At 46.6% G+C, this 26,634-nt stretch overlaps 1 long non-coding RNA gene across 1 annotated transcript in view; it reads left to right on the forward strand.

Annotated features, from left to right (window-relative positions):
• Positions 1-565: 565 nt before the first annotated feature.
• Positions 566-26,634, forward strand: part of LOC310669135 — a 64,443-nt gene continuing 38,374 nt past the window's right edge. Inside the window, exon 1 of the long non-coding RNA XR_014507037.1 lies at positions 566-624. This is a non-coding gene — a long non-coding RNA (uncharacterized lncRNA). The remainder of the gene's footprint in view (positions 625-26,634) is intronic.

Here is a 26,634-nt window from a genome sequence, read left to right on the forward strand (position 1 = left end):
CTGCTGCATTCTGGATCCTATTCAACTCAGTACATAACAGGCAGTATACAAATTGAATTAATAACGATAAGCAAAACTGAGCCAGATAGACCAATGGTCTGACTCGCCACAAGGTAGATTTCTATTCTCCTTTAGGGGCAGCAGCTGGCAGAGGGCGAGTAACCATATTCACAACGGCCATGCTTTTTATTTTAGATATATATATTTTAACTACATACACCATCAGTGCAGTGCAGCAGCTAACCAGGACTTCAGGGTCCAAATCGCTCACCTTATTTGCTGGGGCTACTCGCGCCACGGGTGAGAGAGCCCTTTATTTCAGCCCAGCCTACCTCGCAGGGCTGCTGTTAGGGCAGCATTTCGAGAACCGCGCGGGTCAGGGGAGAGAGAGAGGCGGAGATAAAAGGAGAGATACGCCGCCTCGACCTTCCCGAGGAGTAAGAAAGGCAGGGTCCGCCGCAAAATGACTGTTAAGTAATTAAATCCACCTTGGCGGAGCAGGGGGAGGGGCGCTCGAATCCCTCGCCAGCAAATGCCTGGCTTAACAAGAACAGCATTAGCAATATTGTTGTTGTTGTTGTTGTTGTTGTTGTTGTTGTTGTTGTTGTTGTTGTTGTTGTTGTTGTTTTAAACACACACCCCACACACCCTTGAGCCTGAGGGAGCTCGCTGGTGGATCGCCTCACGGAGACTTAAGGGAATAAACGAGCCACCGCAGCCAGCTTCATCCAACTGGAGGCCCAGCTCTCCCCGCTCCATGCAGTCACGGGAGGCCTCCCTCAAGGCAGGTGCCGCCCTCCCAGGTGCTGAGTCTCAGCCTCTGAGACTGGCCCCCAGCCCAATCGCAAGCCCACGCTTCCTCACACATGTCCCGCCGCCCACCAGTCCCGAGTTCGCCCAGGAGCCAATTCCCGCCCCACCCTCCTCCTCCAAGCCCGCCTCTGATGCTTCACTTAGCAGGCCGGCTGGGTTCAGGACCCTGGAGGGCTGGATGTGGCCCACAGGCCATAATTTGAGGACCCCTGGCTAAGGCAAACTTACAGATAAACTGGTCCCAAGTTGCTATTAAACAAGAATTGCAGCTTTGTGCTACTTAAACTTGGTTGCAGCAGGTATGAGACTATCAGGCTGTGCCAAGGGCTGGAAGAGGAAGGAAATGAGGAGGAGGCGGAGGAGAAAGATGTTGGGCTCCAGCTCCCTCCCTTCTTTCCCTCTGTGGCATACAGAGCTGGATGCTCCTAAGAGGCCACCTAAGCCCCATCTGCTCTGCATTTAGAGCAGCCTCAGAGCACTTTAAACGGTCATTGCTTCCCCCAAAGAATCCTGGGAATTGTAGTTTGCTAAGGTTGCTGAGAGTTGTTACAATATCCCTATTCCCCTCACAGAGCAATGATTCCCTGGAGATAGAGATTAATTGGGAGAGGGGAGGGGAGGGAGGGGGGCAGAATCCCCCAGAGTGGCTATGCTGTCATTTGCAGCCAGCTCCTGCAGGGCTGACGCTTGCAAGCTGCACACACAGCCTTCTTAATTACTATCTTTTTACAAAAATATGATGGTGATTTTGATGGTGATTAAAGGCACTCTCACCCAGCTGAGGAGTCAAGACCTCCACCTGCTGCCTGAAAAGGTCAGGCAAACCTGGAGATTTCAGGTCAGACTTTGAGGTTTGGAAATCCTGGTCTGCCACCAGCCTATCTTGTTTGATGCTCTGAATATCAACTCTGGCCTGTTTTGGACCCAGCACATGCCTATACCAACTTGGAACAGGGCTAGGTGAAACTTTGTTTTTGCCATGCAGCTTGGGACTCTCCACCTTGGCACAGATGTCCTACTTCATTCTTTCTGGCAGCCTCTCTCTGAAATGAGGAGGGAAAAGCAGAAAAGCACATCTCCACCCCTCCAGAGAGCTTGCCAGAAATCCCAGTGCCAAGGTGATAATTAAGCACATAAACCTTTATTTCTTCCCAACAAATTGTTGAGCTCATTCTATAAAAATTCAAATGCCACCTATGAAGGCTGGGAGTGGGACAGAGGGAGCTGGAGCCTCATCGAGGCTCTTGAGAGCAGCTGAGATCCACTGGGTTCAGATTCATACAATCATAGAACAGAAGAGTTGAAAGGGGCCCCAAGGAACATCTAGCCCAATACAGCAAGCATAGCAGTCAGAGCTCAATAATCCCTGGCTACCCAACCTCTGCTTAAAAACCCCCATTGAATTAGATAAATAGGAAGGTAAATGGTGTTTCTGTGAGCTACTCTGGTTCGCCAGAAGTGGCACATGACCTGGAAGCTGTCTGCGGACAAACGCCAGCTCCCTCGGCCAATAAAGCGAGATGAGCGCTGCAACCCCAGTCAGCCACGACTGGACCTAATGGTCAGGGGTCCCTTTACCTTTATCTTCCAAAGTTCCACTATTGAACAGCTCTTACTGTTATAAAGTTCTTCCTGCTGTTTAGTTGGAATCTCCTTTCTTGTAATTTGAATCCATTGATTTGGGTCCTACCCTCCAGAACAGGGCAAAGGTATTTGAAGATGACATATCTCTGCTCAGTCTTCTTTTCTCCAGGCTAAACAAACCCAACGCCCCAAGACCACATTCCCTTCTGGACAGGCTGCATGCCGGTAATGGGAGTAATGGGAAGTGGGTGCAGCAATGAGTATGAATTTTGTGGGATAGCCAACCTCTTACAGCCAACATGCTCAAGTCTAATTAACACACGAAGGTGTTAATACCATAAAGAGTCTGTCCAGGCTTAGCACCTTTTTGTTGCTCACCTTGAGACTGTGCACTCCATCCCATTGAACTGAATTATTCCATACCTAGTGAAATATACGGAACTTAGAGTCGCAAAGTGATTTCATGCTCTTTATTCAGCTCATAGTGGTGAGGAGGAATGAATGAATGTCCCCTCAAAGTATCTGCCTTATATACATTATTTACACAATGGGCTGCACATGATTGGCTAATTCCAGAATTCTACTGTAAGCCAATCAGGTTGTGGATTCACTTCTATCTGGAGCATGATTGGGTGGTTCCTGCCAACCAATCATACTGCTGCATTGTTCTAGGACCAATCAGACTGCAGCATTCTGAATCCTATTGTTCTAGGACCAATCAGACTGCTGTCTTTTGGATCCTATTGTTCTAGGACCAATCAGACTGCTGCAGTTTGGATCCTATTCAACTCAGTACATAACACCCCTCCCCTCTAAGTTCCAGTCCTGCCCGGGAGGTCGCATTCATAGTCCTCAAGGTACGCCGGCGGCCTACGTGTGCGTTGCGGCCTGGGGTGTTCCCTGGTCCAGGGTTCAGGTTCTGGCTCGTGTTCCAAGGATGCTGGCTGTGATGGGGCTGTTTGGTCTGGCGCAACCGGCTCACTCAGTCGTGGTTCTGGTGTCCTTTCGGCCTCACGTGTCCTCTCTGTATTTACTGATTCTGCCTCTCCTGCTGGCCCCTGCTGCTCTATGGGCCTCACTGTCCCACTGTTCCCTTGGGACTCCTCTGACCTGTCCGCCTCCTCCTGGTTTTCTCCTGGGAAATGTCGCCATATCTGGTCGCAGTGGCGGCGCCAGCATTGCCCCCCCCCCATCTGTTAGCACCTCGTACGACACGGGGCCAGTGACCCTGGTGACTGTGGCGGGTACCCATGCAGGGCCTGCCCCAAAATTCTTTGAATACACTGGGTCCTGGGCCTCGAAGGTCCGGGGGTTCCTGCCTCCCCCCCCCCACTACCTCACCCTGAGCTCTATCGGGGTGAAGGTGGTCCAATCTGATTGCAAGGCGCCGACCCATTAGTAGTTCAGCGGGGCTCCGGCCAGTCGTTGAGCTGGGGGTGCTGTGCTAGAAGGAATGTAGCAAGGCGGTACTCCCAATCCCCTTGCGTCATGCGGCGAAGGTTGTCCTTGGTGGTTCGCACCATGCGTTCTGCTTGGCCATTGGTGGCAGGGTGGAATGGCGCCGAACGGATGTGGCGGATGGCATTCCTCGCTGTGAAGGTTTGGAATTCTCCTGACGTAAATGCAGTCCCGTTGTCTGAGACGAGAGTGTCAGGGAGCCCGTGGGTTGCAAACAGCCTGCGTAGTACCCGGATGGCTGCGGACGTAGAAGTGGACGGTACCAGTGCGACTACCAGCCATTTGGTGTAGGAGTCCACCACTATGAAGAATGTTTTCCCCTGAAAGGGGCCAGCGAAGTCCACATGCAGGCGTGACCATGGTGCTCGGGCGGACTCCCAGGACTGGACTGGGGCCCTTGGGGGAATCTGGGCGGGATTCTTGGCAGGCCTGGCAGTGTTTGACCCAGGCCTCTATCTCTCCGTCGATCCCCGGCCACCACACATAACTCCTGGCAAGGGCCTTCATTCTTACTACCCCTCGGTGTGTCTCGTGTAGGGCTGTGAGGACCCTTTTGCGGAGGGGCTGGGGAACAACGACCCTGCTTCCCCATAACAGTCACCCATTGTGGGCCGACAGTTCATGTTTGCGGGTTGTGTAGCCGGCGAATTCTGGCCCGGGGCTGCTGCTGGGCCATCCCCTCCACACCCAGTCCAGGACCCGGGAGATGACCCTATCTTTCTTGGAATGGTGTGCAACTTCTTGTGCCTGAATGGGGCGGTCGGGAAGCAGCTCCAGGCTCATAACCTCTTGTGCAGGTGCTGGGTCTGGGCCTGTTTCCGGTAGTGGTAGCCTGCTGAGGGCGTCTGCATGGCCCATTGCCTTCCCAGGGCGGTGAATCAGTGCATACTGGCAAGCTGGCAAGGAAAATTGACCACCTGAGGACGCGAGGAGACAGCACTTGTGGGGTCTGCTGTTCGGGGGCAAACAAGCCAAGCAATGGCTTGTGGTCAGTCACCACGGTGAAGGGCCGCCCGTACAAGAAATCATGGAATTTTTTTACCCCCTTCACGATTGCCAGACCCTCCTTGTCGATTTGCGAGTAGTTCCGCTCGGTTGCGTTGAGTGTCTGGGAAAAGTATGCCAGCGGCACTTCTCTTCCATCCGGGAGTTGGTGTCCCAGGACAGCGCCAATGCCATAGGGCGAGGCATCGCATGCTAGCACCACCGGCAGCCTCTCGTCGAAGTGTGCCAAGACCGAGTTTGAGACAAGCAAGTCCTTGACTGCCTGGAATGCGGCCTCCTGGCGCTGGCCTCACACCCAAGGGGCCCGCTTGTCCAGGAGTCTGTGTAGGGGCTCCGCTACCGCTGCCTTGTGGGGAAGGAATGGTAAAAGTTCAATAGTCCTAAGAAGGCCTGAAGTTCAGTCTTGTTCTTGGGCGCTGGGGCATCACAAATGTCCCCAGTTGGGTGGACCCCTTTTGCATCCACCATAAATCCCAGAAAGTCCACCTGAGGCACTCCTAGTAGACATTTTTCCCACTTCACCTTGAGACCCACCGTCTGGAAACGGTACAGAACGGTGTGGAGGCGGTCCTCAAACTCCTCTGGTGTGGGCCCAGCAATCAACACATCATCGAAGAAGGGGGTGACGCCAGGAATTCCTTTAAGGAGAGAGTCCATTACATTCTGGAATATGCCTGGTGCCACGCTGACACCGAATTGCAGCCGCTTTACCCTGAACGCTCCTCGGTGCGTCACAATCGTCTGTGCCTCTGCTGTGGCCTCATCTACTGGTAGCTGTTGATATGCTTGGGCCAAGTCCAGCTTGCCAAAATTTTTTGACCCAGCCAGGGTGGCAAGGACATGGCTGACCACTGGCACTGGGTATGCATGGGCCGTGAGGGCCTTGTTTATGGTACATTTGTAGTCTGCGCAGATGCGGACTGAACCATTAGGCTTGACGGGTGTGACGATTGGGGTTTCCCAGGGGGCATTAGGCACCGGCTCCAGCACTCCTTGCTCCACGAGCCGGACCAATTCCTCGTCTATGCGGGGTTTCAGGGCGAACGGGACCCGGCGGGCCTTGAGCCTGACTGGTCGTACTGCGGGGGTCAAGCTGTAGAGCAATGGGGGGGGGGGGCGTATACTGTCCCAATTTCCCATCGAAAACCCCCGGAAATTCCTTGCATATGGCGTCCACGTCCACTTGTAAGCTGGTGTGGTTCACCCCGGTGACGGCTAGCCCCAGTGGTCCAAACCATGCCAATCCCAGTAAGCTAATGTAGGGGCCCTTGACCACAAGCAAGTCCAGTTGCCGCGTCCGCCCTCAGTATTGCACCCTGAAGGTCCCCACCCCCATTGTGGGGACCTTACGTTTCTGGAAGTCCCGGAGGGTGAATGGGGCTGGCCTGAGTTTGGGACCCCCAGTAGGACACAGTTTCCTTAAGGTCCTTGCCGAGATTATGGATAGAGTTGAACCCATGTCAAGCTCCATGCGGCATGGGGGCCCCTCTATCTGTACCTCTACATAATTTTTCTCTACGTTGGGGTGGGGCAACTGGTATACCTGGAAGTCCGTGAGCTCCGTTGAGTTGCCTTGGTGCTTTGGGCCCCGGGACCTGGGGCTCTTGGATTGGTCATCTGATGCCTGGCGTCGGGTGGGCCGAGCCCGACACACCCGGGCGATGTGTCCCAATTTTCTGCACTGCCTGCACTCTGCGTTGCGGAAACGGCAGGTCCTCCTCTTGTGACTTTCCCCGCAGCTTGCGCAGTTCCCTCCTTCTCGTTGAGGCAGCTGTGGTATGTGGGCTGCTTGAGTGCGCTGCTGTACTCGGTGCACCTCCTCCCTGTCAGATCCTGAGTCATCGGTGAGGTCTTCGTGGTGGACCCTCGGTTGGGACGGCTGGCTCGGCCGTGCCTCTTGCGTCGACCTCTCGGCAGCTTCCGTTGCCAGGGCCTCCTCCAGAGCGACCTGGAACGTTAGGTTCTGCTTAGCGTAGAGGCGTCGTTGCAGCTTCTCATCCTTCAGGCCACAGACGAGGCGGTCACAAAGCAGGTTCTCCAGCTCTGAGAAGTTGCAGAACCGGGCGGCTTTGCGGAGAGAGGTCACAAACCCAGTTATGGTTTCTCCAGGGGCTTGCCGCTTTGCGTAGAAGGCATTTCGACAAGCCACCACTGAGGGCTGTGGCGAAAAGTGCCCCTTCAGCTGTTCCATTATTGTTCTGTATGGAACAGTAGCAACGTCTTCAGGCGCAAGGAGAGCCCGGGCGATTTCAAACGTCTCCTCTCCACAGACGCTGAAGAATATCGCCCTCTTCTTGGCGTCTTCTTCATCGGTGACCCCTTTGGCTTCTAGGAGGAAGGTGAAACGGGAGGCGTACACTTCCCAGTCTCCAGATGCTGGGTTGAACGGTGAGAAGCTGCTGTTGGTTGCCATTCTGAGTTCCTTGTGTCCCGGAGCTGAAGCCTGGATACACGGTGCGAGGCAGCGGTGCGGCAGGTGGCGGTGCTGCGGTGCTATGTGTGGCAGTCAGCTCAGCGGGATCCCATCCTCGTCGCCAGTGAAATATACTCAGAGTCACAAAGTGATTTCATGCTCTTTATTCAGCTCATAGTGGTGAGGAGGAATGAATGAAAGTCCCCTCAACGTATCTGCCTTATATACATTATTTACACAATGGGCTGCACATGATTGGCTAATTCCAGAATTCTACTGTAAGCCAATCAGGTTGTGGATTCACTTTATCTGGAGCATGATTGGGTGGTTCCTGCCAACCAATCATACTGCTGCATTGTTCTAGGACCAATCGGACTGCTGCATTCTGAATCCTATTGTTCTAGGACCAATCAGACTGCTGCCTTTTGGATCCTATTGTTCTAGGACCAATCAGACTGCTGCAGTTTGGATCCTATTCAACTCAGTACATAACACCTAGTTTGCTGCTGCATTATTTAATCTATCTGAGAAAGTAATATGAAGAAATGAAGCCAAATAATAAAAAAAGAAATCATTACTGTTGTGGAAATGAATGGTCTTAGAACTGAAAATACAATTGCTCAGTGTGACCTTTTCAAACAGCATTACAAGAAATCGTAGTCTCAGGGTAAAAATCGCACCATGCTTGTCCTGATTTGGCTTGTTTATAATGGTTATTTAATATCAGGGGCAAGGCCGGTGGAAGCGTCCTGGGGAAGGCATAATTACCTGTGTACGTTCTACATAAGTGAAGCATAGCAAGAAGTGTTGAATGGGCTGGCAGGAATTTAAGGACAGTGGTGGGGCGGGGGAGAGAGATAAAATTATGAATAATCAATGCAATAGTCGCCTGCTGCCTGCTTCCACAATTGAGTACCCTCCAGATGTTCACAGAATGGTAGAGTTGGAAGGGACCTAAGCGTCTAGATGACCCAAGGGTCCAACCCACTGCAGTGCAGGAATCTCAGCTAAAGTATCCATGACAGATAGCCATCCAACCTCTGTGCAGAAACCTCCAGGGAAGGAGAGGCCACAACCTTTGTTGTTGGACTGTTACCCCATAAGACCATAAGATGTTGGATGAGGCCAGGGGCCCATCTATTCCAGCAACCTGTTCTCACAGTGGCCATCCAGATGCCTTCTCTGGGAAACCTGTGACTGGCTGCACAAGAACTGACTCCTTTTGGAAATGAGCCATTGCCCAGGCCCATGGAAATAGTATTCAAACTTTTACTGGAAGAACTCTTTAACATAAAACAGAATGCATCAGATGGTATGTCCAGAATGTCGATTCAATGCCTTGTGCTGTCCAGCACAGGCTCAGCATCTTACAAGATATGAAACAATCCAAACAGAACTACAGTGGTACCTCTGGATACAAATGGGATCCGTTCCGGATCCCTGTTCACATTCTGAAGCGAACATAACCAGCGCCTGTGCGTCTGTGCATGCATGGGTCGCGATTCGCCGCTTCCGCGCATGCCGTGACATCATTTTGACCATCTGTGCATGCACGAGCAGCAAAATCTGGAAGTAACGTATTCTGTAACCTGAAACCTGAAAACGCTCAACCTGAAGCATATTTAACCCGAGGTATGACTGTATAAGCAAAGGTCTCTCTCTGTCTCCACAGCCTGCATTCCAGCCTCTTCTGGTCTTTACTCTTCCTTCAGGAGAGATTCACTTACATCCTTCTGTTCTCTGTCCTTTTCAGAGGAAGACTATCAGCCACCACCCTTTAGTGATGGGGAATTTTCTTTGTCACCAGATCTAAGTTTAGAATAGTTTAGAGAAACAGATAAACCATCAGCATAGAATCATAGAGTTGGAAGAGACCACAAGGGCCATCTAGTCCAACCCCCTGCCAAGCAGGAAACACCATCAGAGCACTCCTGACATATGGTTGTCAAGCCTTTGCTTAAAGACCTCCAAAGAAGGAAACTCCACCACACTCCTTGGCAGCAAATTCCACTGTCGAACAGCTCTTACTGTCAGGAAGTTCTTCCTAATGTTTAGGTGGAATCTTCTTTCTTGTAGTTTGGATCCATTGCTCCGTGTCCGCTTCTCTGGAGCAGCAGTAAACAACCTTTCTCCCTCCTCTATGTGACATCCTTTTATATATTTGAACATGGCTATCATATCCCCCCTTAACCTCCTCTTCTCCAGGTTAAACATGCCCAGCTCCCTTAGTCGTTCCTCATAAGGCATCGTTTCCAGGCCTTTGACCATTTTGGTTGCCCTCCTCTGGACACGTTCCAGTTTGTCAGTGTCCTTCTTGAACTGTGGTGCCCAGAACTGGACACAGTACTCCAGGTGAGGTCTGACCAGAGCAGACTACAGTGGCACTATTACTTCCCTTGATCTAGATGCTATACTCCTATTGATGCAGCCCAGAATTGCATTGGCTTTTTTAGCTGCCATGTCACACTGTTGGCTCATGTCAAGTTTGTGGTCAACCGAGACTCCTAGATCCTTTTCACATGTACTGCTCTCAAGCCAGGTGTCACCCATCTTGTATTTGTGCCTCTCATTTTTTTTGCCCAAGTGCAATACTTTACATTTCTCCCTGTAAAAATTCATCTTGTTTGTTTTGGCCCAGTTCTCTAATCTGTCAAAGTCATTTTGAAGTGTGATCCTGTCCTCTGGGGTGTTAGCCACCCCTCCCAGTTTGGTGTCATCTGCAAATTTGATCAGGATGCCCTTGAGTCCATCATCCAAGTCGTTGATAAAGATGTTGAATAAGACCGGGCCCAAGACAGAACCCTGTGGCACCCCACTAGTCACTCTTCTCCAGGATGAAGAGGAACCATTGATGAGCACCCTTTGGGTTCGGTCAGTCAGCCAGTTACAAATCCACTGAGTGGTAGCATAGTCAAGACCGCATTTTACCAGCTTCTTTACAAGAATATCATGGGGCACCTTGTCAAATGCCTTGCTGAAATCAAGGTAGGCTACATCCACTGCGTTCCCTTCATCTACCAGGCTTGTAATTCTGTCAAAAAATGAGATCAGGTTAGTCTGACATGACTTATTTTTCAGAAATCCATGCTGACTATTGGTGATCACAGCATTCCTTTCTAGGTGCTCACAGACTGTTTGCTTAATCATCTGCTCCAGAATCTTCCCTGGTATTGATGTCAGACTGACTGGGCGGTAATTATTTGGGTCCTCTCTTTTCCCCTTTTTGAAAATAGGGACAACATTTGCCCTTCTCCAGTCTGCCGGGACTTCGCCTGTTCTCCAGGAATTCTCAAAGATGACTGCCAGTGGTTCTGAGATCACATCTGCCAGTTCTTTTAATACTCTTGGATGCAGTTCATCTGGCCCTGGAGACTTGAATACATCTAAAGTAGCCAAGTATTCTTGTTATTCTGGGCTGTGCTTCCTTTGCTGAATCATTTGCTCCAAATTCTTCAGGTCGGGCATTGTTTTCTTTATCGGAGAAGACTGAGGCAAAGAAGGCATTGAGGAGTTCAGCCCTTTCTGTGTCCCCTGTTTGCATTTCACCATCTTCTCCTCTGAGTGACCCCACTGTTTCTTTGTTCTTCCTTTTGCTACGAACATACCCATAGAAGCCTTTTTTGTTGCTTTTAACCTCTCTAGCAAGCCTGAGTTCATTCTGTGCTTTAGCTTTTCTGACTTTGTGTCTACACGTGCTGGCTATTTGTTTGAATTCCTCTTTGGTGGTTTCCCCCCTTTTCCATTTTTTGTACACTTCCTTTTTTAATCTTAACTCGGTTAAAAGTTCTTTAGATAGCCACCCTGGCTTCTTTAGGCACCTTCCATGTTTCTGTCTCATTGGTATTGCCTGAAGTTGTGCTTTTACTATCTCCCGCTTAACAAACTCCCAGCCATCAAGTTATTAATCAACCCATTAAGGAGCTCAGAGTCCTTTAGAAAACAACTGTGGGAAAACCCCAGTGTTAGCAATGCACATTTAGCCATTTTCCATTTTAAACCATCATTAATACACATACATTTTTCACTTCTGTGTGGATTGAATCAATTAACCTGCCATGTAATCTTGCCTGTAGCCCCTAAACGAGCTTGCTCTCCTAGCATGGCTGGGGCACCGAGGCAACCTGAGGCAACTTGGGAGGCAATGCTTCTCCCGCCCCACTAGGATGTGGATCGATCAAGATCTGTGGTGGGAGCCAAGCGTCTGTGGCACATCTTGCCGCAGGCACCAGAAAATCTTGGGCTGTCCCTGGCTTTTACACACACACACACACACACACACACACCCACACACACACACACCTTTTGCTCCACTTTTATTTATTTATCCTGAAGTATTTTATCCAGCAAAACAATGGCTCCCAGCAGCGGCAGAGCAAGCCAATCGGGCACCTGGGGCGGCGCATGTGCCCTGCGCCCAGGGGTGGGGCCAGCCGGGGTAGGATGCTCCACAAGGCCTCCAAGGAGTCTGCCTGCCTCCTCCCACTCAGCCGCCCTACAGGGGAGGTGGAGGTGGTGGGTGAACCGTTTGGGGCAGTGCGGAGCCTGTGGGAGCCCAAGCCACTGCGCCACTCCCAGGAGAGATGTGTGGCTTGGGCACGCTGCAGGCCCCGCAGTGAGTGACGCCTGGCATTTTGTCACCCCCTCAGTGGTGACACCCAGGGCAGTTTGCCCCCACCGCACCACTCTTCCTCCACCCCTACCTCCCAGAGCAGATGACAACTGTCAATGATAAGACAGTTCTACTCTTGCAATCTGGGACTTATATTGTTGTTCGGTTGTGTGGAATGATATGTGTTTCCATCTGGTTTTAGTTTATTGTTGATTTTAATTATTTTCTGAGTTGCTCCTAACTCGTCTCTTTCCCACTAGCTATTGTAAGATGGAATGGCTGCTTAATTGCTGCAGTTGAGATCCCATCTGATCCAGGAACATTAGAAACAAGAGAAAACTTCTGGAACTCTAGACCTGGCATGTTAACATTACCTGGCTTCAGCCTGGAGAATAACTGCCAGTACTTTTACTTTTACATTAAATCCAGGTGTAGAAACATTTTGCAGCCCCTTCATCACGATGAGGAAGCCCGCTATCCAGGGAAGTTCTCAGCATTGGTAATAATTATTCCTTGACTGCCACTTAGTGGCAACAAGCAGAAAGCGCTGGATGCCAGGAGTTATTTTAGCATTGTGGGTGGAGGGGGAAGGGAAATAATGGCTCTTTTTTCTGCAAGGGTTTGGTGGAAGTCAGGGGTGGGAAATGCATTCACAGTAAGCAGCATGTAGGGATAGGTGATGGATTCAGTTCAGATTTTAATAGAAACCTACCATATTTGCACTTTTCGAAACAATATGTGAATCGGAATTTTGCATTTCTCCAAATTTTAGGATGCAGTTCTCCAACCATATAATGTGTAAAAAAAGCATCTATTAGGAGAAAGTGAGCATAAAAATGAATATGTTTGTTAAAATAACAACATTCATTATGCTGGGGGGGGGGTGGAGCTTGGAAAAATGAGCATGCCAAGCAACATTGCACAGAAAAATGTGAATATTGGGAGAAAATTGCATTAGAACACTGATGAATTTTCATGAGGACTTAAAAAAAATTGTGATCTGATGCATTCATCTTCTCTTGCTTTCATGAGGGTTATACGTCTTCCCATTAACCAATTGTTCATCTCACATTTCTTAGCACATTTCCCTGTCATGTTACAAATTGCACCAGGGCAGCACAGTGCTTTAATCCACTTAAATTGCACGAGCCTAAATCTCTGTTATTTCCTTGAAATACTGACATTCAGAGTCAATAGCAAAACAAGAGAATGGCATATCAAATGCAAATGAATTGGGGAGAACAATCAAAACTCTGGGGAATATTTTGCAGGATGCTTTGTTGGGGCTGCTGCAGTCCAGAGAATGGTGCTGGGCAACCTTCTGGAAGGCTCATGGCAGTGGCCAGCTGGGTCAGAGGCAAAAGTGGACAGAGTAATGACTGTCAATGTTACTTTTGTGCAGCTAGTTGGTTTCTGCACACCCTCTGTTCCATCCTCCCTCCAGGCATGCAAGAAGCATTATCAGGAAAGCATGAAGCATTGCTGATGAGGGATGTGGTCTAGGGAATAGTTCTGAGGGCCAGAGGGAGAAGCCTGGGGGCCACATTCTGCCCTCTCTGCAATAAAACAACTCAAGGAAAACAAAAGGGTATTTGAAGACTTCCTTAAAGGGCCGTAATTGTGGGGCCATCAGAATCCAAACTTTAGGGACTTCTGGTTTGGCTTGCCATGGTGGAGGCTGTTGATTACATCTGAGCTGTTTCACATGGGATATTTTGAGGATGAGATGGGAGTAATCATCCGCCCAACCCCCCCAGGACCAGGGGAGGCAGCTTCACCCACAGATTGCCCAACACCTGCCCCCAATCCGGTAGGAATGAGGGCACCGGGGGCACTGGGTGGAAAACACCGTGTGTCTCTTTGGCAGCTCTCCAAAGTTGCCTCCATGAGCAAACGAACTCCTATTTTTTAAGATGATAATTTGGACTTAATTAACGGGCATGCTCTGAGTGAGGGGAGATAAACTACTCTGCCAGCTGATTCAGCCACTGAGGAGCTAAAGGGTTAGAGTGGAAGAGAGACTATCTTTATTATGTAACTGGTATTTCGGAACAGAAAGCGGGGGCAGGGGGAGCCTCCTTTGTTTCTTTTTGATATACTGCGTATTTGCTATTTTACTTGGCAAATCGCACTGGAAAGTCTGAATACCGATTGATTATGTATGCAAGCGAGACTGTACTGTACTGTAATACTGATATAATTTTGATCTAATTATTAACTGGGTGGAAAAGATTTATGAATTTTCAATTAATTTTGATGGACTGTTAAGAGCGGAAGATGGGAATTGAGGCTTCTAGCCAAAGTTCGGGCTTATCTGTTCTGGTATGAGATGAAACGAAGAGGTTTGGACATCTGCCTGGAACAACTGGCAGAAAGCCAGATTTACTCCATTTTGGGATGTGTCGTATTGGCATGAAGAAGTGAAAGTGAAAGACATGGAAGAAAATAAACAACCACACAGAAACATACGGTTGATATAACTCGCTTGCTGGACAAACTCAGAGGCTGTGAAAGCGAACAAAGGATTAACATCGGATTGATTTACGGGAACCACCTGGACTAATTAAGAAAGCAGCGCAAATGTGAGATGATTGCAATCCTCTGACCTCAGAACATGGGAAGTCAAACAAAGATTTATGATTTGGCTTAATATTTGGACTGCTTGCTTATTTTATAATTCTAAATGTCTTTAATGTGACCTTTATTGGATTGTTAAATTGGAAAACTTAATAAATATTATTTTAAAATAAAAAAACCCCAAACTTCTGTGCTTTCCAGTAAGGTGGTTCCATTGCAGAAAATACCTACCAATCAAAGAAGGAGCAGATTAGGTGGGGAAGGCAAGGCTTCGGATAGTGCCTTCCCTGTTGCAGATATGTGCAAAATAATAGTGCGGGAGAGAATTTTTGTCCATGTGCTTAATACGTATTCTGAATCCAGGTTGCAAAGCCACAACTTTATTATTTAGCCAAGGGCCATCAATTGTATGAAAAGGATTGGTTTTGGAGAAGGATAAAAACAAAGGAGCACACCCTAACCCTCCGACACTGCAAGCATACTAATAAACAGAGCATTGCAACAGAGGTGATACCACTGCCGTTTACAATTTAGCTTAATGCAGTTTAACCCAAAGTTAGCAACTGTCTATTATCTGCCCTCACCCCATTCTCCCAACTTTCTTCACGCTTGCAGCCTTCTATATGGAATCCACCTGTTCCCTTTTTATAAGCAAGAAGGCAACTAGGTAGGTGGCTTGATTAAATATTGGCGGCGGGGGGTCCTGCCAGAAAGACCAGTAGGTTCTGTTCTACACAATTCCTTTCCATCTGGGGCAGAGACGGGAAGCAGGGCTCACTGCCAGCTTTGTTGAAGTGTATCAAGCATTTCCTGTTCCTGAACTGTTCCAGCTAATCATTACTGTAAAATATCTTTAATACGGTCAATGACCAGCAAGCAATTTATAAAATAAAATATGGCAATATAAGTGCTATTGTACTACAGGTAACAGTGGAGATATGGCCAAATCTTACTGTATAAGAACAACTGTTTAAGAATTAGTGCCTGAGGTTGATATTTTCCCCTCTTCTCTCCTGGTGCATTTCCCCCACTTTTTTTAGATTGTAAGCCTGTGGGGCAGGGACTGTATTGTTTTAATTGTCTGCATGCAAGCTATTCTGGGAGCCTTTTGGGCGGAAGAGCATGGTATAAATTCAGCTTGAAGAATTGTGTATGTTACAAAGTTCTATGTATGCACATTTTGGGAGAGAGGGGGAGGGGAGGATTTTCCTCTGCTAACATTATTATCCTCTTATCTATAGTGCTGGTGCTTTAGCCTTCAAATGTCTTGGAATATCAACTGCTCACAGCAAGACAACCAACCTGTATGCTATGAAAAATTAATATATAAAAATTAAAATATGCCTTAATAGGTCAGACACCACAGGTTTTTCCAAAGGTCAGCTGCGTTGCGCTCTGAATTCACATTTCAAAAAACGGGCTTGTGGTTTTGATTCCAGCTTAGTTCTCCAGGCTGCTTTTATTTTAAAAAGGCACAATGTCACAGTTTAATTAAAAACAAACAAATCAGAAAGAGAGAGGGGATGAGTTTTTAATTCAAAAGTACCTGTTCAAATCCAAAGGCTGACTCACAAGGCGCATTCAGTTCAGAATCGCACCCAGAGAAGCTATTTCTTTTACGGTGCTTCTGTCCATATGAATTTTAATGAAGGCACAGATTAGTTGGGCATCTGAGAGCCATTTGCATTCTTGTTTGAACAAATCACACTTCTCTCTTCGGAAAATGAAATGTTTATCTTTCATTTGTCCACCCCACGGCTTTGCACAGAGGAAACCTGGATTCTGAAAGCTAAGGTTGTGCCAAGAACCAATTCCACCACTCCAGTCTTGTTCCTTGGGGAAGGGTCTCAAGAGCTGGCTGTTTTCACCCTTACCCAACTCAGAACTGTTGTGAAGGATGAGGCCATTTCAGGGAAGCCATCCTCAAGCTGTTGCTCTCCAAATACTGGCAGAGGGCAATTTCCCATCTCCACTGACTGACCCTTAGCCATCCTGGGTGGGGCTGATGGGTACTGGGGACCAGCAACACTTGGAGGGCACCAGGTATGGGGAGGCTGGTCTCAGGTTCCACCTTCAGATAGGGCTAGGAATATCCCTTGCCTGAGACCCTGGAGAGCAGCTGCCAGCAAGTGTGTTTCATTTCATTTATTGAATTTCTATGCTGCCCTTCATCCAAGGAACCCAGGCAGTTTGCAATATAAAACTACAAAAAGGCATAACATAGTAGCCAACAAAAACAACACCCCACTGATCTAGGTGCACCAATGGCCTGCTGCTGCTTTCTATTTCCCTCTGTTTGCTTTTTACAAGAAGGGCCCTAGCTCAGTTGCAGAGCATCTGCCTTCCATGCAGAAGGTCCTGGGTTCAATTTCTGGCATCTGACTGCAACCCTGGAGATCTGCTGACAGTCAGTGTAGAAAGTACTGAGTTGGACAAGCTCCATGTTCTATGCTTCCATGTTCCACAGCATAACAAAAGACAACACGGCTCCTTGCATCAGTTCACCTCGGATCTCGTTAGCTGGATTTGTTTTCTGTTCTTTCTTATACATTCAACACATTCCAAAGATGGGACATCTCCACTCAGCACATAGTTAAACTGCAGAATTTGTTCTCACAAGAGGTAGTGGTTGCCACCAGCTGGGGATCCAGATACACAGAGAACAGCTGTCAGTGGCTGCTGGTCCCGGTGGCTGCATTCCACCTCCCCTGGCATAGGCAACGTGCCTCTGGGTGCCAGTTGCTGGGAATTGCAAGCAGGGCAAATTGCTCTTGCACTCAGGTCCTGCTTTTGAACTTTCCACAGGGGCATCTGACTGGCTGCTGGACAGGACAGGAGACTGGACTAGACAGATCACTCACTTGATCCAGCAGCCAGGTTCACCTTAGGTTCCTATACACAAAGTTATGATTCTACATTGTGTAGAAAAACCACAGAACTCAGTAGCAGATGCACAGAATCCTAATAAACTTGCTTGCACACACACACACACAATTCAGAACATGTTTGCAGAGCTTAAGGCTGCAAAGACACACCTTCTCCCATCATCTCCAGTTTTACCCCAAGTACTTGTGTTAAAAAATAAAGTTTTGCGTCTTAAGAAAGAATCAACTACTTGATTAATCGAACATGCTTTTAATTGATCAAAAGGTCTTTGGAGAAAAAAAATAAGTGAATCAACTGATTGATCAAGGCTTGCTGCAAAAGCTTTGACCCATCAAAACCAGCGTGCAATATCTAATGTTAGCCATACTCAGAGCAAATCCACTTATTTCTGTGGGTCTACTCTGGGTATGACGTAGCTGAATATTACTCCTTTTCCTTTTGTATTTCCTAGGACTGGACATCCTGTACTGTTTTAAAAATTTTGCCACTAGAAAACACTCCTTCCAAAATGGAAGAGCAATCCAAGATGGGAAAGTATTTTTTTTTAAAAAAAAAAAATCACCACCACAACTGATATTGTTAGGGGATTCATTCCTGCAAAAGCGAAGAGGCTCTCTCTTGCATGGGTGAATCAATCTTGCATGGTGAATCTTGCATGGGTGATTTGACAGGTGAATCAAGTATAATTTGCTTTGCCACTGTCATCAACCATCTACGGAAGGTGTGGGTGAACAAATTCTCTTGACAGTCTCTCGTATGTGGACATAACATCTTTGGTTTAAAAGGCACAGAAACCAGACAAGTGAAACAAATGTCCCAAAATCTTTTCTCCTAGTTCTCTGAGGCACATGGCTGCAGACACAAACACACACACACACACACACACAGAGTTTCCCCTCCCCATAATCCAAAGTCTTTGTCTATAAGGACACACAATGCATAATTTACAAGGACGTGGGAGAAAGGTTTGAGGGTGGGAAAGGCACTGGGTGGATAAATATGTGCGTCAGTATCCCAAGAATACCCCAAGAATAAGGAGCCAATTTGCTTTAATTGCATTTTATCATTTTATTTGGGAAGACCCCAGTATCACCGGGAAGGCTTAAATAAATATAGTAAATAAACAGAAGATGCATGCATGGGTTCCTGCCCTTCTCGTGTGCAAGTAGTAATGCCTCTTTTAAAATGGCATTCCCCACCCACAGTTTTTATAAGAGCTTGCATAAAAACTAATTTTAAATCTGCCAACTGATTGACCTTTTTAAATGGATTACCCACAGGCACTTCTGGGCCATTGCTGTTTTCAAGTGGGTTTTGTACCAGCAAATTCAGGTAATGCAACTGGAGTTCATGCACAACAAACTTGCTTCCCTGCAAAATCAAGCTCTGTCGAAGTGGCTGGGGAGCTGCACTGGAAGGTGTGGGAGAACCTGATGCTGGATGAAACATTGTATGACCTCCCCACAAAGAAATAGCCATTGTTGTCTAATTGTTGTGCAATGCTCAATAAACCAGTCACCTGGGAACAATCTACTGAAGAACATTCAGACGAACCTTCTGCATCAGGATGAAGAGGGGACATCTAGTCCAGCGTCCTGCTCTCACAGTGGCCAACCAGATGCCTCAATAGGAAGCCCATAAGCAGGGCCTGAGTGCATGAGTGGCACTCTCTTCTCCAGGTATTCAGAAGCACATGCACCAACTGCGGAGGCAGAGCCTGTGCTGGATTTACATATAAACTAAACAAGCTGTAGCTTAGGGCCCCACTCTCTTGCCCCCCCCCAAAAAAAACAAAGAAAAAAAACTAGATGTACATTTCTAAAATACAATTACTTTGATAAAATACATATTTTGTTATGCGCACATGGCTTTAGATACCTATTACCAATTACCGTATCATATAGCATATATTAAACACACACAACAAAGCAACAATTTGTTGTTGACAGCTGGATATATAAAGGGCTTTCAGTAGCTTAGGGCCTCATCAAACCTAAATCTGGCCCATACAGTCCTATTGCAGTCCTACTACTGCAGCCTGATTTAAACCGAAGTGTTATAGAAGGAAATTCAACAGCCTGATGCACTGATGTTCAACAGGCTTCAGCAACTTTCCTTTAAAAGTGTTTTTCCAGTGCGGCCAAGGAAGGCCTTTCTCAAAAGCCCTGGAGGAACCCCAGGTGCAGGAATTCCACCACAGGCACTGTTCTGAATAAAGACCTTGCCAGGATTGTGGGCTAGAACTGGGAAATCCAAGTGATTTTGCAGAAAAGAACCACAAATAGGAAGCAAGGTAGGAGTTGCAGCATCTTGATCACAGAGGCTTATGGGGGTGGGGAGAATATCCACATGGGCGACCAGTCTCAACCTAGAGCTTTCCAAATGCGCACTTCCTCGGGCATCATCACCCAAGCACTCAGTCAGTGCCACAGACGTGAACTTTCAATGAATGGGTGATGCATCCATTAAAGAAGGAGCCATTGACATTTGAAGCAGCAGAGGCCATTCATTAAATAGAGCAGAACAGCTCGCCTTTCAGAGGAAACCAAGAAGCCCTCTTAACCCTCTCTTTGCCACGGTAATGTACAATTACAGCGTGACACATCAAAGGGGGATACCAGCCTACACAGATTTGAACACGCAAATTACTCACTTCATTTATTTTTATCTTTTTTTTTGTTCCCACGCATACAAAATCGGAACTGTTTTAAAGAGCAAATCCTATTATTCATGGAGAGCAACCCAAGAGGTCAAACTGTCACCTTGGGAGCAAGTGAGGCTCTCAGAAAAGGGTCCTGGAATCCCAAGCGTTTGCCAGTTCCTGGAAACGAGCCAGTAATGGGGAGGGCAAGGAGTAGCAATGGCCACCCCCCACTCCAGGACCTTCTCTGCTTGAAGACATGATATATTCTCCCCTTCAGACTCGCTGCCAGAACTTCCTTCATATGAATGGAACATATTTCTGATCCCTATGAATAGGCTAAATGTTTGATAGATTGGACAATTTGCATTGACAACAGCTGCAATTCAATGCAAAGGCACTGAACAAAACAAATACAAGCTTTCTGAATGACCTCTCTCACAGACACAGATTTTCTGATTCCTTCCCTTAAATGTAGAGGCTGAGCCCTTGTTCTAGTCTACTTGTAGTAAAAGCAATATTCTGGTGACACCTTAAAGCCTAAAAACTTTATTATGGTATAAGCCTTCATGGACTACAGTTGTCATCACCAGAGTTACACATTATATTATATCCATACATCCACATTCACACACATGCATACACAAAATGTCAGTGTTCATCATATAGGCTTTTTAAAAAAATAATTGACTCCTATTCATAATGCAACTATCATATCTGTTCTTTTCCACTTTTTCTTCTGGCCTCCCTGTTTATAATACTGCCAGCCGCTCACAGCAAGTATAGGCAGAATTCTTTCTAAGCAGATCATGCCATCAGCCTGTGCATTCCTGTTGGAATGATCTGCACCTCCCCAGTTCCAGGGGTTCTCCCAACACCCCCAGACTCAATTTGGGGTGGAGGGCAAGGGAGAAGTCCTGTTGCGCTAGCAAAATGCCACCCTGTGTCAATATGCCCTGTAACTCAATGTTAGGGAAGAGGGGGAAATTTGATCCAGTTTCCATTTAAACTTACTAAATTCACACAACCTGAAGCAATATGAGAAACAGCCATTCCACAAAATTCACCATGTTCTGAATGTTGCAACACAATTCTCCATCCAAACAATGTGTATAGAAATGCACATATTTGGATAAATCATGCACATAAATGCATATACAGTGGTACCATGGTACTCAAACAGCTTTGCTCCAGAACAAATTGGCTCCTGAACACTGCAAACCCAGAAGTGTTCTGGCTTGCAAATGTTTTTCAGAAGCCGAACATCTGATTGAGTGCAGGCTTCCAATTGAGTGCAAGAAGCTCCTGCAGCCAGTCAGAAGCTGCGCCTTGGTTTTTGAATGGTTTCGGGAGTCAAACGGACTCCCAGAACAGATTAACTTCAAGAACCAAGGTAGCACTGTATTAGTGAAAATAACATGCAGGGGACATTGCTTGCAAAACTGTGTATATCAAAATGAAGAATTTGGAGCAAATGATTCAGCAGAGGAAACACAGCCCAGAATAACTAAGGAGATAGTACAAGAATACTTGGCTAGTTTAGATGTATTCAAGTCTCCAGGGCCAGATGAACTGCATCCAAGAGTATTAAAAGAACTGGCAGATGTGATCTCAGAACCACTGGCAGTCATCTTTGAGAATTCCTGCAGAACAGGCGAAGTCCCGGCAGACTGGAGGAGGGCAAATGTTGTCCCTATTTTCAAAAAGGGGGAAAGAGAGGACCCAAATAATTATCGCCCAGTCAGTCTGACATCAATAACAGGGAAGATTCTGGAGCAGATCATTAAGCAAACAATCTGTGAGCACCTAGAAAGGAATGCTGTGATCACCAATAGTCAGCATGGATTTCTGAAAAATAAGTCATGTCAGACGAACCTGATCTCGTTTTTTTAACAGAATTACAAGCCTGGTAGATGAAGGGAACGCAGTGGATGTAGCCTACCTTGATTTCAGCAAGGCATTTGACAAGGTGCCCCATGATATTCTTGTAAAGAAGATGGTAAAATGCGGTCTTGACTATGCTACCACTCAGTGGATTTGTAACTGGCTGACTGACCGAACCCAAAGGGTGCTCATTAATGGTTCCTCTTCATCCTGGAGAAGAATGACTAGTGGGGTGCCACAGGGTTCTGTCTTGGGCCCGGTCTTATTCAACATCTTTATCAACGACTTGGATGATGGACTCAAGGGCATCCTGATCAAATTTGCAGATGACACCAAACTGGGAGGGGTGGCTAACACCCCAGAGGACAGGATCACACTTCAAAACGACCTTGACAGATTAGAGAACTGGGCCAAAACAAACAAGGGAGAAATGTAAAGTATTGCACTTGGGCAAAAAAAATGAGAGGCACAAATACAAGATGGGTGACACCTGGCTTGAGGGGAGTACATGTGAAAAGGATCTAGGAGTCTTGGTTGACCACAAACTTGACATGAGCCAACAGTGTGATGCGGCAGCTAAAAAAGCCAATACAATTCTGGGCTGCATCAATAGGAGTATAACATCTAGATCAAGGGAAGTAATAGTGCCACTGTATTCTGCTCTGGTCAGACCTCACCTGGAGTACTGTGTCCAGTTCTGGGCACCACAGTTCAAGAAGGACACTGACAAACTGGAACGTGTCCAGAGGAGGGCAGCCAAAATGGTCAAAGGCCTGGAAACGATGCCTTATGAGGAACGGCTAAGGGAGCTGGGCATGTTTAGCCTGGAGAAGAGGAGGTTAAGGGGGGATATGATAGCCATGTTCAAATATATAAAAGGATGTCACATAGAGGAGGGAGAAAGGTTGTTTTCTGCTGCTCCAGAGAAGCGGACACGGAGCAATGGATCCAAACTACAAGAAAGAAGATTCCACCTAAACATTAGGAAGAACTTCCTGACAGTAAGAGCTGTTCGACAGTGGAATTTGCTGCCAAGGAGTGTGGTGGAGTCTCCTTCCTTGGAGGTCTTTAAGCAGAGGCTTGACAACCATATGTCAGGAGTGCTCTGATGGTGTTTCCTGCTTGGCAGGGGGTTGGACTCGATGGCCCTTGGGGTCTCTTCCAACTCTATGATTCTATGATTCTATGAAAATTGAATTAAAAAGTGTGTTTATTAGGAGAAACATGCACTAAAATGTGGATGAATTTCCACAAGGTTTCCTCTTTTTTAAAAAAGCAAATTGCTGTTGGAATGTGGAGAACTGAATTTAAGTTTGCAAGAGAGAGAGAGAGAACCCTAAACGTGTAGGATGTAAAAATGTATTGCAGTCAAATACAACATTCCCACAATGCGCATGCAGTGTATCACTCAGAAGAAAACTTGCTAATTCCTCCTGAGCTGAGACAGACTTCCTTTGCATGTGACTTGGTGTGGGTGTGGTTTGTTCTTGGACAGATGAGCACATGGCCTCTGCCTTTTTTATTCTCCATTTTTTGTGTTCCTAAGAGTTAGGAGAAGTGACTGCTGAATCGCAGCCACTTGAGACTATTTCCCTTATGGGATAGTTCACATTGTTATAGGCTGTTCTGTAACGCTTTCAGAGATCTTATTGTGAACTGGATGAGTAAGTAAAGTAGCTTTATAAGTAAACTAGCTTTATGTTAACTTTAATCAGATGATCGTGTCTATTCTTTTAAGAGGGATATAAAAAGGGACGAGCCTGCAACTAGCTAACCGCTGTGTAATTTTAAAGGGGCATTGTTTAACAACACTGCTAAATTATAGAACTTGTTGATGCAAGTTAGGAAGGATATCATAAAATTATATATCCTGCCTCCCTAAACATCTTCACAAAGGGTTATGGGCCCAGCATTGTGTATTTTTGTGTAATTTTGAAGGATTGCAAAGGATTGTAATCCTAGGCCAAAAAGAATTTTCCTGAGCATATTTCCTGGTAAGCACATGGTCCTTTGTTCCAATGTGCAGTGGAGATTAGAGATCAGAGTTCACAATTACCTAGGACAGTGATTTTTGAATATTTTTCAAATTTCTGGATTTTGGAGATGGCTAGTGTAGCTTTTGATAGTGACCTAGGCCAAGGCATGACTGGGCTTAAATGAACAATTTTGTACACTGGAAGCAACACTTAATAGCGTTCTAGGTGCAAAAGGAGTCCTGGATGCTGTAACAAGCCCTCAACCTACAGGCACAAGTGAGGGTGATTTAGCCAAGATAAGAGCTTGGGATGAAAAGAACAGTAAAGCCAGATTCATCATTTTGAATGGGCTTCGCAATGAACTCCTCTCAATGATAGATTCCGAGGATAGTGCATCTCAAATTTTAAGTGATATAGAGTGTGTTTGGAGACACCATGAAGAGCTCCTACAGAATGTTAATACGTGAGTTAACCAGACTCAGGATGAATTCTAAAGATGAATTCACAAAGCATATGAACCAATTTACAGCAATTATTCAGAAAATTGAATTGACTCCTAGGCCTTTTGATGAGGAAATGAATTCTTTTCTGCTATCATCTTTAGGACCAAAATTTTATGCTTTTGTTTCAATAATGGATCATAAAGAAGGTCTAACTATGAGAAACCTGACCACATTTGAGGCAGGAATGCAGAGGCGGAACTGAGTCTCCAGAAAGAAATGTTAGAAGCAAAGAGAGCAATTATGTGTCAGGCAGTTTGCAAGGCCCAAAGGAACACAGAAAAGAGTAGTTTGCTTCAGTTGCAAGAACACTGCTAAGAACTGCAGAGTACCCAAAACAAATAAACCCCTCCCTTTTCAGCCAAAGAGGGAAAGAAGGGGATATCTGAATGCACCTGGCCGCTACAGGAAAGGAATTTAGATCTCCAGAATCATGAAAATACAAGTAATGTGGATCCAGGACAGTGGTGCCAGCTCGCATTTTTCCTTTGAAAAGGACTGTTTTAATGAGATAAATGATGCTGTAGGATCAGAAATTGAAATTGCAGATAGAAATATTGTCCAAGCGAGGGCTGGTTCTGTGAATGTGAAATTCAATGTAGACAGTCAAATTCTACAAACTACAGTGGAAAAAGTGCTGTATGTTCCACAGCTCAGCTGCAATCTTATTAGTGTGTCCAGTTTGGACAAAAAGGGTTTCCAGATAACGTTTGGAAATGGACAATGCAATGTTACAAAGAATAGTATAGTGTTTGTTCAAACTAAACTGATAAATGGCGTATATGAGGCTGATCTTTCAGCGAACCAATCTGCAAGAGTGGCATGTTGCAGCCAAAAGAATGAGGCAGAACTTGTGTAGGGACTGCAGGTAACAGCGAGCAACACAGTTCCAAAAAGGTGCATAAGCTGTGTTACTGAACAGGCTGTAAAACCTTCATTTCCATGTTGCACATAGCAGAGAAACACCAGAGTGCTTGACATTGTGTACAGTGATTTATGTGGACCTATGAATGTTCCCTCATTGGGGGAAGAATAAGTACATACCAATATTTGTTGATGATTTTTCCAAGTACTGTATTGTGTTGCATATTTCATCAAGGAAAAGAGTGAGACAGTGGACATGTTCAAGAAATACCTTGCCATGGTCAAGAACAAGTTCCATAGAGCTCCAGCTGTGTTAATGACTGACAATGGAGGTGAGTACTGCTCAAATGAAATGCAGGCTCTCCTGGCGAAGGAGGGAATTGAACACATAACCACAATTCCCTGCACACCACAACAGAACTCCATAGCTGAGAGAAAATTTAGATCCATCATGGAAATGATGAGATGCATGTCGCTACACATGTTCTCTTCTCTGCAGATCCAGAATAACGTTGGTGTCTTTGTGTCCAAGCCTTCTGTGCCACAGGTCCAGGTCTGCCTCATCCTTTTGGCTGCAACATGCCACTCTTTCAGATTGGTTCACTGAAAGATGAGATGCATCCCTGCCACACAAGCTGTGGGCATATGCAGTAATTACAGCAGTATATCTTCAAAATACTGCCTACAAAGGGAGCTGTGCATACCTTTCAAACTTTGGCATGGGAGAGTTCCCAACCTCTTGCACATATGTGTGTTTCAGAGTGTGTTACTACCACATCCCCAAAGAACATAGACACAAGCTCCAAGGTGCAAGCAGGTATCCTTGTGGGGGTATGCCTCTGGAGGCAAGGGATACAGAATTATGGACTTACAAACTGGCAAGACAAGTGTGCACCATGCAGAATATTTTGATGAACACAGCAAAGCTGACACTAAAATAGTGTTCTGGATTTTTCTGAGGACTCAGAAAAGATTAAAGAATGTGTACTTTCCTTCAAAGTCCTGATCTGCCTTCCAGTGTCATAGCCCCCCCCCCCCAAAGGCAACACACTAGAAGACGCAGAGGACCAGATTCCTGGCGGCACCGGAGATGAAGAGGAGGACTTGGATGGTGACATGCCAGTGTTGAAGGAGGATGAGGAAGCTGATGTGGTCACAGTACCAGAGGTCAGACGCTCATCCAGAACCAAAAAAAGGTATCCCACCAGTATGACTGTCCTACTTTGCAGGGTCAGCGTTTCCACAGGAACCTTCCACATGGGAAGAGATATAGGAGATCCCAGCTGCACAAGCCAGTCTCTGGAGGAAGGCCGCACAGGAGGATATGGATGCACTGCATCAGAACAAGACCTGGACCTGAGCTACCTCACAGCAAGAAAGCAATTGGAATTACCGTATTTTTCGCTCTATAAGACGCACCAGAT

This window comes from Podarcis tiliguerta (genome assembly GCF_965153285.1).
Source record: "Podarcis tiliguerta genome assembly, chromosome: Z".
Taxonomy (NCBI): domain Eukaryota; kingdom Metazoa; phylum Chordata; class Lepidosauria; order Squamata; family Lacertidae; genus Podarcis; species Podarcis tiliguerta.